This window comes from Henckelia pumila, unplaced genomic scaffold (genome assembly GCF_033568475.1).
Source record: "Henckelia pumila isolate YLH828 unplaced genomic scaffold, ASM3356847v2 CTG_652:::fragment_1, whole genome shotgun sequence".
Lineage (NCBI taxonomy): Eukaryota > Viridiplantae > Streptophyta > Magnoliopsida > Lamiales > Gesneriaceae > Henckelia > Henckelia pumila.
In genome coordinates, this window is record NW_027331874.1 from 298,627 (window position 1) to 309,775 (window position 11,149).

Consider the following 11,149-nt stretch of genomic DNA (forward strand, 5'->3'; position numbering starts at 1 on the left):
ACATGTAAGCATAAAACAGTACTAGTTAATGACCTATGCATCAAACATGTTCATGTACTTGATGCCGGTTCCTCCATCCACACGTCCCGAATTTGGCTGGAACAAACAGAAGACTACAGTTAACTAAGATCCACGAACCAATTGAACTCAAGCTTGTAAAAATTGGGACATCTATATATAGTTTTATGTCTAGCATTTTATCTTCTCATTCTCATCTCAAACATCCCTCAACGGTTTTCATTTAACTTCTAGTTGCTAGTTAAGGCCATAAATGTATGTTATCCTGGCAACCTCCACACATGCATGATAATGGGTGGAACACCATGAAAGTGGTACAAATACTTCTACATCGAGAAACTGTTATATACCAATTTCAAAATAAGCTAGGAAATCTTCCCCGGAAAGACCATCTGAACTTCATTTTTTGAAGGTTAGTAGGAGCCATATATAACAACATTATCATTGCAGAAGTCAACTTCAGAATTTGCTTTTTCTCGGACATTTATGACTTAGTTATCTGTTTACAATGTCGGCTAGATTCATGATTTAACCATTGTGTACTATGTATACAAAATTCAAGTGCATGCAGTAAATTGGTAAGAGACAACTAAAGCAGAACACGAAATTAAGAGACCTCCATTTTTCATCTTAATCGGGTGAGAACTTATGCTCAACTGGTTTACTTTAACCTATATTAAGTCCTAGTCACACAACCTGGATGCAACTAGTGTTGCCCTCTATCCAGATTTCTACTCATAGGTAATTTCTCGAGCATGAAAGAACCTAGACATTTACTGACATCTTTGTTCCTATGTCAACAAAACAAATGTAAATACAGATATTGTGAGAGCAAGTAGAAATTTATCCTAAGAAAAAGTAGAAAGTAAAGCTTTGAAAAATCGAAGGGGAAAAATAAATTTTAGTAAATTCTAATGAATATTGACATAAAAATCTCGTTGTTACTGGTGGACTGTAAACACCCACTAAAAACCCTAAAGAACTTGTCGCAAATCCTTTTAAGTTTATTTTTTCAATCGTGACAGGAAACTACAAGAGCCACAAGAAGTCAATTTTTTTCCCGGTATTCACCTGTAGTGTCGTTCGATGAGAGCGTAGCAGATGCGAGGTGGGCTTCCCGACAGCTCAAGTGAGAATAGCAGTTGCGAGGTGGGTTTGTGTTTGATCTTGTCCTTCACCGCCTTCTTCCTCCTGCCACCTTCCCTGTCATCCTCAGAAGACTTCCATACGTTATATTTTAAAGATGAAATCAGTACAGAGCTACAGTAGAAAAAATACTGAAAGAGAGAAGAAGGAGAGAAAGGGATCGGATGGAGCTAAAGGAGCTGTCGGAGCTGCCGGATCGGCGGTGTTGGGGAGTGTCGATGTTGGGGAGCGTCGGTGTTGAAAGAAGGAGAGAAAGGGATCGGATAGAGAAGTAATCGAGAAGGGGGAGAAGTAATCAAGAAGCTAGGGGTCTGATTTGGGGATTTGGGTAATATTATTTTTTATGTTTTATTTTAAATAAAAACAATATATTTTCTACAACACTTTTTAAAAAGTGTTGTGCTACATGAAGAAAAAACGCTAATAGACAACACTTTTAAAAGCGTTGTCCTTGACCCCAAAAAAACGCTGAATGACAACGCTTTTTAAAATAAGCGTTGTCTTTGATTAATAAAAAACATATAACCACAACGCTTTTCACTAAAAGCGTTGTCTTTTAAAAAAAACAACACTTTTCACTAAAAGCGTTGTCTTTTAAGTGTTGTGTTTGTGCATTTTTCTTGTAGTGATTTAAAGCAAAAAAAGAAAAATATATGAGCCACCCTTCATATGGTTGGCACCTACATGTGTGAGTCAGAGAAAAAAAATCCCACCAAAGCACTTAGAAGATTTTTGGCGCACTAACTAACCGACTGGAAGGGAATATATCATGTGGAAGGAGAATCAAAAGGGATATACAGAAAGTGTTTTTTTATTCATTCATTGTGTTTGTTTTTAGTGCTTTTATTTTTCTTTGTAAAACTCTTAAACAAGTCTCCGATTGATTTAATATTTATCAATCTATCTCATTGTAATTCTGTGTGTGTGTGTGTGCACACTTCATTGGTGCTCTCATTTCTGCCTCCCACCATGGCCTACGGTACACGGCTGAAGGTTCTTGATGAATCCATCAAAGTGTTGCAGGGTGGCTTCGATGAGTATCAACAGGACTCTGATACTCATCATGAACAAACCTCCAAACACCTTAAAGCTTTGGAAGACAAACTGGATAAAACCTTTCTTCTTTTGGCTGAAAATATTTCTGCCAAACCTCACCCACATGTCGATTCTTCAATATTAATTGCATCCACCCTGCCTTGTTCCAAAGCCTAACCCACCTTTTGATGATTCTCCACCATTAATGGCATCCACCACACCTGGTTTTCCATTATCCCACCTCCGGTAGCTCCTCCCACTCCCCACCTTTCATCGGGCCGGTTTTGCTGTTAACCCCACTCCTTTCCTTTCACCTGGTTTTTCCGTTAACCCCAACCAAAAATTGGGATTTTTCACACACCTCCTCTTGGAATATGGTTATTCCTCTTTTCCCATACACTCATCCTCTGCTTTCTGGCCCACGCTCATCTCGCATTGAGTTTCCCAAATTTGATGGCACTGATCCTTTGGATTGGATTTATAGGGCTGAACGTTATTTTGAATATTATCAGATTCAACCATATCACCGTCTTATTCTGGGTTCAATTCATATGGAAGGCCTGACACTTCCTGTAAAGTCCAAAAAAAAAAAAAAAAATCCATTAAACTTGCTCACGATTATTTAAACATAAATTTTTAATGATTTTATGCCTTAAATTGTTTAAGTTATGATTTCATGATTATGATTTCATGATTATGTTTATCTTACATTTAACAATTTTGATTAAGTAAATGATTCTAGGTAGAGTTCGATTCTGGACTCGCGGGACGAGGCTAACCTATGAACGAGATAATAGAGTACATTTTTACGAGTATTTTAAGTATAATATTGTTACATTTTTTTTAAACGAGTCAAAAGATAGCATTTTTATTAGACGAGTCAAGATGTGTTTTTTTGACTGCATTTTAAGAAATCAATACACGATGTGCATTAATTATGAAAACTACACTTAACAACTTTATACCCTACATGTTAGTGATTCCCTTGACATATTCTATCAGACTTCTTCATTATCCTCCTCTCCCTTACACGTTTTTCTCCTCCCCCTCACTATTCATCATCTCCTTCATCAAATCCTTCAAGATTCAAGTGAGTGTTTGGTACCAGTTTTTAGTTCGTCCAAATTTTAGCTCGTCTCCGAAGTTTCGGATCAACTCCTCCTCCATTCAAGGAAAGTTTTTAAAGAATTTTAAACCACCATTCAAGATATATCTATTTTGATAAGAAATGATGTGTGTTGATGAGTTTTATGCATGATTTTAAAGATTTGAGAAGCATAAAAGCATGAGGCTTATGATATCGTGATATGTAAGTCGTTCTTGTGAAATTCTTGATAAATAATGTGTGATGATAGATTCTTATGGTTTAGAGTTGGGAAAGTACTGATTTTGAAGGTGTGAGTTGAATTTTTAAGTGTTGAGTTAGTTTGAGTTAAAGCTTTGAAACGTTGCATATGCTGGGTTATCTCGGATTAGAAACAATTGTTGCAATTTTGTGGGTTAAGTCTATTTTATTAATCCAAATTAGACGAGGCTAATTGTATTTGAAAGATAACTCATATATCTACAACTTTAATGCTTTGAGTTTTGTCAAAATCATTCTGTAAGATTGGCCAAAATCGCCCCGAAGTGTGTCGAGTGGTTTGAATTTTTGGCAGTGACATATCTCGGGAGAATGAGCATAACGTTTTATGAAAAATTCCAATTGAGGTGCAATTTTCAGCATTAGAACGATAAGATCAAGAGCTACAACTTTTATGTTTACCACTTTTCCAAATTTTGAATGTAAAATATAGTTTCAGAGTGAGCAAGAAGACCCATTTGCGCAGGTTATGCGCGCCTGCGCCTAGAAGTTGAGCGGCCGCGCCTTTCCTTCGAAATTTATGATTTATTTATGTTATTTTAAGGTCTTAAATTCATGGTTATGATCTTTTAAGGCTTCTAAAATATATTTAAGAGTTTTTATGCAAAAAGTTTCAAGTTTTAACTCAATAACGAAAAGAACGACTTACGTGGACCGATTACGTTATGTAATGCATGCACATGTCTATGTTTTTTTCATGAAACATATGTTCAATATGAAAGTATGATTTTTATCATTTATTAAATGCATGAAGTTATCGAGTAAAGTTTTATGTTCATGAAACAAAAGTTAAGATGGAAATTATGATGTTTCAGTGATGCTTCATGATGAATGAAATGATATGTTGATGAAATGAATAGTGATGAAGCATGAACGAATAATGTTATGTTGAATTATGAAGATATAATATGTTAATGCATGAAAATATTTTGATGTCTTATGTGTCTTTGTGGTGGCAATACGGGAACGGTACTTCGGTTTGGGCTCCGGAGGGGCCCTCCCAAATACGGCTCAATGTACGGGTTAGGTCCTCCGGGATGAGCTCCGGAGGGGCCTCCAAAAATGAAAGAACGAATGTTACGAGGTGTAATGCCATATGATTGTTGATCAACAAGAAAAGATGAATGTGCCCATTATGACGGTTGCCACAATTTCGCATAATTCGTCACCAAATGATAAGCTTATGTTATGTTATGTTAAGTTTAAATGATTATTGAAATCTCATGATTTTTACTGCATACTCTTTCTGAGTCTTTAGAATCACTATACTTGAATGGTGCAGGTAATGAGGATGACATTTATGCATATGTCGATGAGTTCAATGCCGGGCATGAAGAAGAGAAAGGAGTCGGACCGGCGGGCGATGCATGAGTGTGTTATGTGTTGAGAGTGTTTTTGTCAAGTTAATGAACTAAATGTTGTTATGTTGATTGAAGAAAATACGCTTTATGTTTCAAATTGTTATGATTTGGTTTGTAAACTATTCTGAATTGTTTTAAATAAGGTTTGATGTAAGCATACATCTTTCAAAAATTTTCTTTTCCGAACTAGTTTTAACGTCATGTTAGTTTGTAACATATTCATCGGTTGATTTATGTTTCAAATTGTTATGATTTGGTTTGTAAACTACTCTGAATTGTTTTAAATAAGGTTTGATGTATGCATACATCTTTAAAAAAATTTCTTTTCCGAACTAGTTTTAACGTCATGTTAGTTTGTAACATATTCATCGGTTGAGGGTGTTACACTTCCTTGGTTACAATGGCAGCACAAAAACCATCAATTTCAATCATGTGAAGATTTTACCCGTGCATTGGAAATCAATTTTGGGCCATCAGAATATGAAGATCATCAAGAAACTTTGGCAAAATTGACTCAAACTTCCACCGTGGCAGATTATCAACAGCGATTTCATGCATTAGCAAATCGGATTTCGGGAGTTCACAGCTCTTTCCTCACGAGCTGTTTTACTTCGGGACTCCGCTCCGACATACGTCATGAAGTCAAAGCATTTCGCCCCACGTCATTGGCTCAAGTTGTTGGCCTTGCTCGATTACAGGAGACTAAATTGCAGACCGTCGTTCCGCTACGCGTTTGGATTCCCATTTTAAGCCACATTCTTCTGTCTCAAGTCATGCAACTTCACCTTTTGCTAGTGTTGTCTCGGCAAGGGTCACGTCTACCAATAGGTCTTCAATTCCTATTCGTCTTCTTTTGCCAGCAGACATTCAGAAAAAAAAATACAACAGGGCTTGTGCTTATCTTGTGATGAGAAATGGCCCACTTCTCATAAATGTAAGTCGAAAAGTCAACTACTTCTATTTGATTATAATGAGAATTGTCTACATTCATGTTGCGTGTTTTTCGCTCGCAAGCGTACGGTGTCAAGTTTTAATACAGAAAATGAGTCCAAGTCGATCCCACATATAATGAATAAAATGCTATTATACTAAATATTTGCAACTAATAAAATCTTAATCCTACGAAGAGCTACGATGATGGTTTGAGTTTAAGTAACTAAAATTTGCAATAAACAAAATTAATTAACGACAAATTCTCAAGATGGAAATTCAATAAGAGATGAATTCTAGAGATTCGACTTCACTTGACTATCTACCACAATTTATTTCTAATGATTTCTTAATTACAAATTATTACAGTTCATTAGTCAAGAATCCATATTTTTTTCTACTCCATTTCTCAAGTGTAAAGCAAAAATTCGTATCTAATAGTAAACTCAATATTTCTATCTAAGTTCAACTATTAAATCTGGTAAATAGTTCAGTGATTCTTCTAACGACTTCTATGGAGTTATATGCCTCTAAAATATTTGTAAGGGGTAATTCATGACGCCTAGATATATTTACCATTATTTGGCATATATCAAATGATTTCACTAAGGTATAACTATCCTTAAACAAAGTTGGCTAATATAAACCAGATTAAAGTACCTTAGCGGTTGTTCTTGATGCTCCAATGTGACCACCATACGGTGCAGAATGACACTGTTCCAGAATTTCTTTCACTTCAGCTTCAGAAACACATCTCCTTATCACTTGATCCGAGCACTTCTTATACACAAATGGATCATCCCACATATAGAATTTGGCATCATGAAAAAATTTCTTCCTTTGGTGATGATTAAGATTTGGAGGCAAAACACCACAAGAAAGAAAATTAGCAATATCAGCGAACCAAGGAAGTTCAGAATTTACCTCAAAAATATGCTCATCGGGAAATTGTTCCTTGATGAGTTCATATTCAGCTTTTCCTTCTAACTCCAAACGAGATAAGTTATCTGCCACAATATTTTCACTTCTTTTCTTATCTCTAATTTCAAAATCAAACTCTTGTAGCAAGAGTATCCACCAACAATCTCGGCTTGGCACCCTTCTTGGCCAAAAGATAGCGAATTGCTGCATGGTCAGTATAAACAATTACTTCAGAACCAATAAGATAGGGCCTGAATTTGTCGAATGAAAACACCACAACCAACATCTCTTTTTCAGTAGTAGTGTAATTCTTTTGTGCTTTATCAAGAGTGCGACTAACAAAATAAAATGCCCGAAACATCTTGTATCTTCTTTGGCCCAAAATTGCTTCCACAAAATAATCACTGGCGTCATACATCACTTCAAACGACTCTTTCCAGTCAGGCACAAACATGATAGGCGCAGAAATTAATGCCCCTTGATATTTTTGAACTCCTGCAAGCACGCATCATCAAAAAATAAAATATGAATTTTTTTCTAATAAATTACATAAAGGCTTATTAATTTTATAAAAATCTCTAATAAAGTGACGATAAAACCCGACGTGTCCCAATAAACTTCTAATGACTTTCACATTATTTGGCGGTGGAAGCTTTTCAATCACAACAACTTTAGCTCGATCAAACTCAAGCCTAGTAGATGACACTTTATGCCCAAGTACAATGTCCTCTTGAACCATAAAGTGACATATTTTCCAATTAAGCACTAAATTTTTTTCTTGGCAGCGCTGCAAAAAAAGGGTCAGATTGTGCAAACAATGATCAAAAGAAGACCCAAATACAGAAAAATCATCCATAAAAATTTTCATGACTTCCTCCACCATATCCGAAAAAACTGCCATCATGCATTGCTGAAAAGTAGCCGATGCATTACACAAACCAAATGTCATTCTCCGAAAAGCATAAGTACCATAGGGACAGGTAAAAGTTGTTTTCTCTTGATCCTCTAGCGCTATAGCAATATGATTATATCTAGAATAACCATCTAAAAAGCAATAATGTTGGTAAAAAGAGGAAAATGATCTTTTCTAGTATCCTTATTCAACCTTCTATAATCAATGCAAACTCTCCAACTAGTGACATTATGAGTCGAGATCAACTCGTTTTTCACTTTTTTAACCACAGTCATACCTCTCTTTTTCGGCACAACCTATACTGGCAATACCAAGGAACTATCAGAAATAGCATAAATAATACCAACATTCAACAATTTAAAACCTCAGCTTTTACCATTTCTTTAATCGCAGGATTTAACCTCCTTTGCTGATCAACATATGACTATATGATTCTTCCATCAAAATTTTATGCATGCAAATATTGGGACTAATTCCCTTGATATCAGAAATTGACCAACCCAAAGCAGATTTGAATTCTCTCAAAACTCTTAATAATTTGTATTTTTAATCCAAACTTAGAGAAGAAGAAATAATTATCGGGTAACTCGAATTTTCGCCCAAAAATTCATAGCATAAATGACTTGGCAATTCTTTCAATTCTGGAGTAAAAGCTGGTACCTCATTGATGGGCTCCGTAGGCAATTCTTCAATTTTTCCTTGGCCCTTTTTTTCTTTTGGCAAAATTTCAAGAACAAGAAATTGCTCTCTAAGTTCTCAATCATCACCATTAAACTGAGTTACAGAATTAATTAAGCATCTTGCCAAAACATCCTCCAACTCCATTCCTACACCAAAATTATTCACATAAGAATCAATTAAATCAATGCGATTACAAGAATGTACCTCATCTTGGTACTTTATGGTCTTATAAATATTAAAAGTGACCGCTTCACCACCAACTCGTAGAGTTAATTCACCCTTTTGCACATCAATTAATGCTCTTCCAGTTTCATAGAATGGTCTCCTAAAAATTAGAGGGACATCTTGATCTTCTTCCATGTCAAGCACTACAAAATCAACAAGAAAGATAAATTTATCTACTTTTGCCAATACATCATCCACAACTCCACGAGGATAAGTAAGAGAACGGTCAGCCAACTGCAAAGTGATCGTGGTCGGCTTCACCTCGCCAAGCTCCAAGGTCCTGTGTTAACTGTGTTTCATATGCATAATTTTGTTGTTAGTTTTGAATGCATTCATATGTTATTGTTGTTGTTTTATTTAGTTTTAGCATGTTTTATTCATTTAATTGCATAATACTTTACCTGGTCCATTTTGTAGGGAATTAGGGAAAAGTCAGATTTTTGTGCAGACATATGCTCGCTCGAGCGAAGGGTTATTCTCGCTCGAGCGAGGTCGAGATAACATGATTTTTCCAGAAGATTTCTTGCTCGAGCGAGAGGCTATGCCCACTCGAGCGAGAGAAAGAGTAAAAATTGAGATAGAAGATTGCTCGCTCGAGCAAGAGGCTATGCTTTCTCGAGCGAGAAAGGCGTGAAAATTTACCTTTGGGGCAGAAGATTGCTCGCTCGAGCGACAGCCTATGCTCGATCGAGCGAGCTATGCGTACAGAGTTTTTTAAAAAGTAAATTCTTGCTCGGGAAGGATAATATCTTTTAAAAACCCTTGGGCATATAAATAGGAATTTATTCATCAGAATAAGGGTTATACACATCTTTGAAGGCAAGAAGGCGGCCAACATCATCTTCCATTCTTCTCTTCTTGTTTTTATTTTATTTGTGATTTTTGATTGATGTTTTGGAGTAAAAACTTTTGTTCTTGAATTATATTGAACTTTGACTAGTTTTTTTTCTTTGATCAAGGCCACGTGATTGGGCCAGACAATTTATGTAGAAAACTTTATTTGTTTATTTGAAATTTTCAGACTTGATTTGATTTTATTGATTATCGAATTTATATTTGTATTATGAATTTCCTGGCCAGTTATTTTCTTGCATGTTAATTGATTCCAATTCGACAGAGGATGTTTCGATTTTGATCACTTCGATATTCAACATAGTCTAAATCTGACTAGAAATAGAATTCGGTTTCATTATGCGGTTTGGGTGTAAACTGAATTTTCACAGTTATTCATACATTCAAATTTGATTAGAATTACGAAAGATTAATCCGTCAAATTTGAATAGGTTTGATTGTTCTAGAAATAGTCTTTTGAACAAATTAGGAAAATTTCCGTGAATTAAGATTAAGTCTGATGTCTTAGATCGACTGCTTGTGTAATGCCCCGATTTTATATTTATTGAGCTTATTTGAGATAATCAGATTTTCCAGAGTTCAAGAGCTGACTTTTTATTGATCGGGGTCTATTTTGCAAATTTTGGAAATTTCAGGGACTATAGTGCAAAATTGGAGTTTAATATATTATCTACTCATTGTTTGACTTTCTCCTCCACTCATATCCTTCCCTTGGCCGTACCTCTTCCATTGTTAACGCCTCCAAGCTTTTCCAAGATTTGGGATTTCAATCCGAGATCGATCCGTCCGTTGGAATTTATTTCTGAGGGCAGATAAGCGATCACTGCAGCGGGAGCTCCGTTATATTGTAAGTTTTCTACGATCAGATACATTCTAATTTTTGGATGTTGTTAGAATCGATTGAGTTTTGAGTATGTTGTACTTGACGGAGTTCTGATCGTTTATTCTCAGTCGGTTTTGAAATAGGGCGACGTTCGGATTTGTTATGATTTTTGGAAGTTTATTCGAAAACTTGGAGTTTGAGATTTGATGGGTTTGCAGTATTTTTGGTTGTTTTAGCATTGATATGAGTTGATATTGATATTGTACTGCTGTCTGTGTTTCCGGTTTGTTCAAGTTTACATCCGTTATGCCGCCGGTTTGAGTCTTGGAGATTTTGAACCGTTTTGTGTTGTTGAACCTTGGCTTGTGAGTTGATCGTCGTTTGTTGATCTTATTTGCCTCCGTACAGATTCGTTTGGAGTTGTCAAGCCCTGGGTTAGCAGCTTTTGATCGTCGAGGAATTGGACGAAGAACGGTAAAGAGTTTACCTAGAACCTTGTTGTTGTTTAGGTTGTTTGGAATTTGATATAACCTCTTTTGTAGCGTATCCAGAGTTGAAGCTACTTGCACTGAAAAGGTAAAAGCAGTCATCGTAGCGGGATAGCATACTCGGGACTGTTGGTTCTCGAGTTTCCCTTAAAATCACATACTTGCATCAATACTTGTTCTAGCATGTAGAACTTGTATTTTGTGGTTAATTGAGTTTTTATTATGTGGCTTAATGCTTTATGTTTCTTATGCATTCATCTTGAGCCAAACCTTTGATTTCAGCGTGCAGAACATCCCTTTTTGTTTAGACGTTTTGGGGCTATACTGTGAGTGGCTTGAGTGTAGAGGTTCACCTAGTATCAGCATACTCCTTATAGTCGCACCAAAGTTTAG